The 7,520-nt window shown below is 37.3% G+C and overlaps 1 long non-coding RNA gene across 1 annotated transcript in view; it reads left to right on the top strand.

The window, feature by feature from the left end:
* Positions 1–342: 342 nt before the first annotated feature.
* Positions 343–7,520, top strand: part of LOC123002097 (uncharacterized) — a 220,737-nt gene continuing 213,559 nt past the window's right edge. The window contains exon 1 of the long non-coding RNA XR_006411646.3: positions 343–523. This is a non-coding gene — a long non-coding RNA (uncharacterized LOC123002097). The remainder of the gene's footprint in view (positions 524–7,520) is intronic.

Here is a 7,520-nt window from a genome sequence, read left to right as displayed (position 1 = left end):
TAATCAATATAAGATGTCCAGGCCATAGCAGGTACTGAATTTATTGTGATTGGGACATTTTCCTTTTATGTATATTAATTCTCTTCTAACCTAGATTACAGATCATTTGAGGGTGGGGATTTGAGAGATTGCTCTCCTTTTTGATCTAACCTGTTGCTAGCACAGGGCTAAGAACAGAGCAAATGCTTTGTTTATTTGATGGTTATTGATGTGGTTCAAAACGTCCTCTTGGCCTTTTAATATTTGGTCTCCCAACTCAAATTAGCTGGTGTCGGGTAATTCTGTTTCTTGGACCCTGACCCAAAGGTCACTGAATTTAACATTCATGTCCTGAGCAGCTCAGGGTTATCCTCAGGTCCATAGTAAACTGACCTAACCCTGGGATCAACTTGCAGGGCAATCCGAGATTCAGATCTATTTCATTTTGGGTTTCAGACTCTGAATTTAATCTTGCTTCAAACTGAATTTGTACATCAACCTACCTATAAGTATCCTGACCAGTCTGGATTACTCTGCGGTAGAGGTGAGCGGATATTAATCAAATAACGGCCTCATCCCATTACCAGGGTCCTTATTTGTTTACACTTTCTGTACCACTAGACTGTAAATACCTTGGCAGCCAAGTGTATCTTTTACCTTTAGATCCTCAGTATCATAGTATAAGGAACATGGTAGTTTCATGGGGTAACTCTAGACTTCTGTATCTTTTCTGGGTTGGAATGAGAGAAAATATAAACTGATCTGATACTCATTAGGCTTCTGTTCAGAAGGTAAATTAACTTGTTGTACTTAAGTCATTTGCCTTTGATTTTCACTGTAATCCTGTGCGTGTGTCCTTGAGGAAATATTTCTGAGCCACATCATTGTAAGTAACTTTAATAGTGGTAGGAGCTACTTGATTTATTGTTTGCCATGTACTGTGCAAAATTTTTGACAAATACTCTTTGATTAAATACAGTAATCTTGTGAGAGAAACATTATCTCCATCTTTATAGAGGAGAATACTAAGGCCGAATGTTTTCCAAAGTCAAGGATTTAAACCTGGGTCTGCCTGAGCCTAAAGTTGTTGTGCTCTTGATCATTCTGATCAGAGCTGCCATACGCTCTGATTTTAAAATTTGACTTGAGAAAGGAGTAAATCTTTTAGTATTATATTTAATGGAGGCATGAATACTTTTCATCATAAATTGTTAACAACTACATTTAAGGCAATATATAATGATTCTTAACCACTAGGCACCAGGGTGAGTTTGGCAGAGTGGAGTTTGTCCTGACCTTGATATCAAGGGGAGTATGATCTGAACATCTTCTCTGCAACTTATTAGTTAAGTAGACTTGGGCAAGTTTCATAACTTCAGTATTTGCATCTGTAGAATGAGGATGATACTGATTGCAGGATTGTGCTAAGATTGAAGATAAGTAAATACCTGGGGTAGGCCTTCCACATAGGGCACACCATTCTCCTCCTCTCTACCTGGATATTCTGTAAGTTGTTTCAGCTCAAAATTTCCCAACCAATGGCATCATTTTTCTCCAAATTTCTGCTTTAATTTTTTCCTGCTAACTCGATGACAGGCATATGGCAAATTTTATTTCAAGTTTCCTCTAAGGGGGCACATCGGTGGGTCTGTTAGTTAAGCATCTGCCTTGTGCTCAGGTCATGATCCCAGGATCATGTGTCAGGCTCCCTGCTCAGCTTGTCCTTCTCCCTCTGCCCCTTCCCCTGCTCATGCTCTGTCTCTCAAGTAAATAAATAAAATCTTAAAGAAAAAAAAAAAGGCTTTCTCTAAGGAAGGAAACTGAAGAAGATTAATTCAGAATCCCCTTAGTTGGGACATCTTACTAAAGGAGAAAAAAAAAAAAAAAGACCAGATATTGGTAGTTAGACTAGATACAAGAAAAGAGAATACCTGCTTCAGTGTCATCACTCTTGACTGACCATTAGCTGGATGAGTAGGTAGCAAGTTTCCCAGAAGGGATCCCAAACCATTAGCATTTAACAGAAAATTACCTAAGCATTTTACAAGATATGCTAACTTTTCTCCAGGAGGAGATTGGGCACATCATCATGAGAAAGGTTCAGTCTTCTAAGAGGAGGATGCCATGTTTAGCTCCTTCTCCATTAAAGACCTCCTGATTTTCTGGCCCAGGATGTCTCCTCCCCAACTGTGGTCTCTTAATTAACCATCATACCTTTAGTCTCTTGTTTCAGTTCATTTTCTGTAATCAAATTATCTTTCTAAAATGCCAATAGCATCATAGCGCTTGTACGTAAAAGCTCTCCATTGCCTAGTCATTGATCTCAGAAGTCCTTGTTTCTCACAACTTGTTTTCATTCTCCTGCCCAGATTCCTTAGTCACCCTTTTTAATAAAGGTTTTCTTCCATTTGTAGGAGCATACTGGACCTTTACTAAACCTCCTAAGGACTTGACGTACCCATGTGTCTTTATTTATGCTTTCTCCTTATATTTCTTTTGGGAACACTGGATTCATCCTTAAAGACTTCTATTAAGCAATACCAGCTCTCTGAAGAGATCCTTCTTGATCTCCCACTTGGATCAGCTTTTCTCTCGCTCCCTGAACCATCAGTTAACTCTCCATTATTTTATTCAACAAGCATTTATATAGCTTCTACTATGTGCAAAACACCATAGTAAGCACTTTGTAAGTATTAACCATTTATTTAGTATAAATATTAACTTATAATGACACCATGAAGTAGCACCAATTTGATCTTTATTTTACAAGTTAAAAACTTGGTTAAGTTACTTGCTCAAAGTCACACAGGTAGTAAGAACTAGAGCTGGGATTCAAACCCAGGCAGTGTAGTTCTGAATGAGTCCTTTCAGAGTCCATGTGTTTCATCACCATGCTGAAATGATTCTTAAAATTACACGTTGCATTACAGATATATTTCAGTGTTTATTATGTTACAGGGTTTCCGTTTTTCATACCAGCCTCCCCCACTAAACCTCTTGAGGAAAGGAACAAATTCTATTTCCTTGATTCCTGGCTCAGCACCTGGCATGAAATGGGTGCCTAATAAATACATGTTGAATTGAGTTGAATTAAGAGTAAAAATACTTTTTCTTTCCTTTGCTGATAAAGAGACTTGGATGCCAGTGGCTGTCCTTGAGGTTCGTTTATATTCAGTGGGAAGAAAGGTGAGAAGATAAAAGCAAGGTAGTTTAGCAAAAAAAGGCAATACTAGCAAGTGCTCAGAAAATAACATTAAATACTATCATAGAATTTCTTTTCAGAAATGGATAATTACTTTAGCCACGTAGTAAGGGAGACCGAAGATGATACAGTAATAGGGCAACCAACAAGGCTTGCTTCAGTAGTGCATGTTGTCTGAACACATGTCCATGGAGTCCCATACGTGTCATTGAAACAAATGTGTACCCTTTGAGTACAACCCTAAATGAGGTTGACCGGTATTTTTTGGAAAGGGAAATACTACTTCCAGTAGAAATCCTGATAGCTCAAATAGGAAAAGCTGAACTAATTGAATCTTCAGAGGGAGGGGGAAAATAAAAACCCAAAAATCCCTTTAGAGGGGGGGAAAATAAAAGAAGATCAAAGAAAAAATAATCACTTAGGCTTTGTCATAGTGAATATTCTCATGAAAGCATTTGCTAAGTATGCAAATGAGATCTAATATTGACTATAGGATTACAAAGCTATTGTCAGAGCAGTTGGTAATATATGATACCACTGAAATCAGGATGCCACTGAAATTGATCTGTTGTAAAATGGATATTGGAGTGGAGTGAATGCCTGTGGCAATAATGGTGGGAGGCATCAGTTAATGATAACACTGTCTTTTTTCTTATGTAACTCCGTATTCAGGTAAATCTATATCCTGTTACAAACCATTTTTGTCTAATTTTTCTATTCGTATAGATTTAATTATAAAACTACTAGAGCTTGATATGTAGTAAAGCACAGATTCACAATTAGAATTGTTGAGATGACAGCAACTTCAGAGTATGAGTTCAAAGTACCACCCAGTATAGAGTTCTTAATTTTTACAGTATTCTTAATAAAGTGACAACAATCCTTTCCATTTTAACGTAGCTTCAGTTGTTAGAATGGCCACTGAATAGAACACAATTAATTGAGGTCTCCTCTGAAGTTCAGTGCTAAAGATGGAAAAAAAAAATGAAGTTTGTTACTCTAAGGAGATTTGCTGCCGGCATCTGTCCTTTAAAAAGGAAATGAGTACATCATTACCAACAATTTTATATAAACTAGACAAATTTGTATTATACCTTTTGGTTAGTTAGTCTTAATGGAAACTCTACAACAGTGTTGGCAATAGGGTTCATGTGTTTCAGAATAGGACATCTTGACATGCATTCTTCAGCTGTGCTGTCTTAAACTTTGTACTGACAAAGTATACGTAGGCTTTGTCCCATTTTTTTTTTTTTTGAAAATACCTAGGTTTTGTAGTCCTGAAATTACTGGAGTGAAGACATTCTGAACACTATTTCACAAAATGCTCAGAACCACGGATTTTCTATTTAGTTGGCACTTTCTGAGTAGGTATCCAGAGAGAAGTGTTCCTTTTGTTATCTGGCACATTTTTTCCATTGCATGTATTGCTATTAAGTATAGAACACTTTTTAAATTGTTGACATCATAAAACCTTCACATTTGAACAACAGAAATAAAATGTCCTTCCACTTTTTTTTTTTTGGCATCAACTTAAAAACTTTTGTCTACTGTATGTCACATCTTCAATACCTCAGAAGTTAAGAGCCTATCAGTGTTGGAGGCAAAGCAAAGTGCTAAACTACATACTATTCTCTATATTAAGTACTTAAGATGAATAAAACCAGCTGCTAAGTATTTTAAATGCATTTCCTGTTAAACCCATGGCTAGAATTTATTACATGCTTGCTAAATGGCAGCCACTATACTGTTTTATAGATACTCATTTGTTCCTCACAGCAATCCTATAGAATAGATATTACTGATGTTTTGTCCATTTCAAGACAAGAGAAATGGGGCGCTGGGAGCCTTCTGATCTTTTCAAGGTAATACAACATCTAAGTGGCAGTGTGAGAATTCCATAGCTGTATATGAAGTGCCACGAAACAAGCCCCCAAATTACTACTTGAATATTTATAATTATCTGCAGCAGGTTCTTTCATCTTGTTTCATTAAGACACAGACAGTAACCATAGAAAGTAAGAAAACCATCTCCTAGGGAAGGTGAGACAAGCAAAACCAGAGAACTTAGAATTGCCACCAAGTTTGCTGATTGGAGAAAGAAAAAGTCTTCTAGTGAGATTTTAGTGAGAACTTGAAAGAGTATCTAAAGAGGAAAATGATTTTGTAACATCTCTTTAAGAAGCAAAATCACCTAAATTCTGTAATTAGAAGAAAAATACAAATTTCTGTGTGACAGACTAGTTCAAGTCTAGCCCCAGAGTTAGAAAAATAAACTACACAAAGCAAGGACCCTAGATGGCATTTTAGTCAGAACAGCTTCTTATAAGATGGTTTGTATAGTTCAGCTCACAAATGGCTGCTGTCAGAAGTTGCATCAATTATCCCCTGGGTTTCTGTGTCCACAGAGAATAACACAGAAATACAAGGATTGAAGACCTGTTGGGTCTAAGTTAGTGGAGAAATTCAGGTGAATGAAGAGATAACATTTTTGGCATCACTGTCAGGCTTTGTACCACACAGTTGAATACACTTGCAGATGAGCAAACTGAGACTATGGTTTTAAGGTGACACAATACATTGTGGAACCCATTTGAAATGCAGAAAGGTTTGTTGTAGATCTGTAGTGACCTCCATATTTCTCCAAAAGCTTTCACTCCATTGCTCAAGGCTTGCTTTATTCTCCCTCCCTTCGGAGTTAATCTCTCTTTAAACATCTTTTTCTCAAGTTGAAGACCCCCACAACTGGATTTAGCCTCCTAGGAAGGGTTTAATCCAAGATACATTATTGGATAATAAGGCTCCTATGAGATACCTCTTTGTTGAACTGTCCTCAAAAAGTGAAAGATGAATATGAATTTGCCAATACTAAAGGGCATTCTACCTATTTGTGAATTAAATCTGACAGATCATCCTAGGAAAGAAATGCCCATGCCACCTAAAAATGTGCTGATGTTCTATAAATGTGATCTACTTTTGGCTGTCAAAAGTAGGTGAGGAAAGGATACAGAACTGTCAAAAACTTGTAGGCTGACAGTATTATTCAATGCAGATTGGAAAGAATTCATTGTCTTACTTTACAAAGGCCCCCTCTCTCTCTGCACATGGATTGGTAGCACACTATCATCAAAGCACATATATGCTTTTGTCATAGTACAAAATAGTTAGTGGCTGTCTAAGAGAGCTTGGATTATCTTTCTAGACATGATTAAAAAACTATTCAAATTTGTGATTTTGTGAATAATGTTCAGAGTAAGAGGGCATTAAATGTTCAGAATAAGGGGGCCATTATGTATGTCAAAAACTATCCCTAACATTAAAATTTAATAATAATTGGATAGGAGATAACCAGTGACACCAAGAGAATAACTGAGAGTCCTGAGCACATTCATTTGACTGACCTAGTACGGGGGTAACCTGAGAAGTCCTAGCAGACCACTTAGGAAGCTGTGGAGCTATGGCCCGACTATATAAACTATGTAGACACTAGCTCTTAATAAAGCCTTGAGCCCTGTTCCCTACAGAACTGTGGGCATTTTGGTTGATAAGGATGGCCTCTGATTTTTGGTGGAAGCACCAAACACATCACTCAGGGTAGAACCATGATGACGAAAATCTCAGCTAGAAGGGCAGTTTAAGTGAATGTTTTATCATTTGTGTACTGTAACAACAAAGTGTCTGTGGCAGAGGACCTGAGATTTGTATACAGCATTTGAGTTCCTGCTCTTCCGCTTAGTATTCATGAGGTCTTTAAGTCCCAGTCTCCTCATCTGTAGACTGGGAATAAAGAACACCTACTTCATAGAGTTGATGGGAAGATTATTTTGCTAGGTATAGAATGGTAATTGACAAGGGACATTATTGTGATTATTAGGAATGTGATTTGAGCATCTATGGGTGCCCATCCAGCTTCGTGCTACGCTCTGAGTTATAGCATGACATTTTAGCCATACGTCTCTGGAAGATGACTCTCTGGGAAGGAACGGACAAAAACACCACCAATAGAAGACCATAGGCAGGGCTAAAATGTTGGTCATTGCTGATTGGCACAGTAGAACTTTAGATATTTTTTATATACATTTGATCACTTATAAGCTAATTTTCCAAGTTACCTTTCCTTTTTACCACAGTCACACACACACACACAACCTTGCCTACAATGAGGTGATTATTTAGCTTACATATATATTTTAACATATGCATATATCATTGCAAATAACACCCAGATCAGTGTGCAGCATTTCTATCACTAGAAAAATACTTCATTCCCCTTCCCAGTCAGCCTCTGTCCAAGAGTATTCTAAGGATATACTGTCTTAACTTCTGTCACCATAGATCACTT

This window comes from Ursus arctos, unplaced genomic scaffold (genome assembly GCF_023065955.2).
Source record: "Ursus arctos isolate Adak ecotype North America unplaced genomic scaffold, UrsArc2.0 scaffold_8, whole genome shotgun sequence".
Classification (NCBI taxonomy): domain Eukaryota; kingdom Metazoa; phylum Chordata; class Mammalia; order Carnivora; family Ursidae; genus Ursus; species Ursus arctos.
This window is presented reverse-complemented; position numbering and strand designations above follow the sequence as displayed.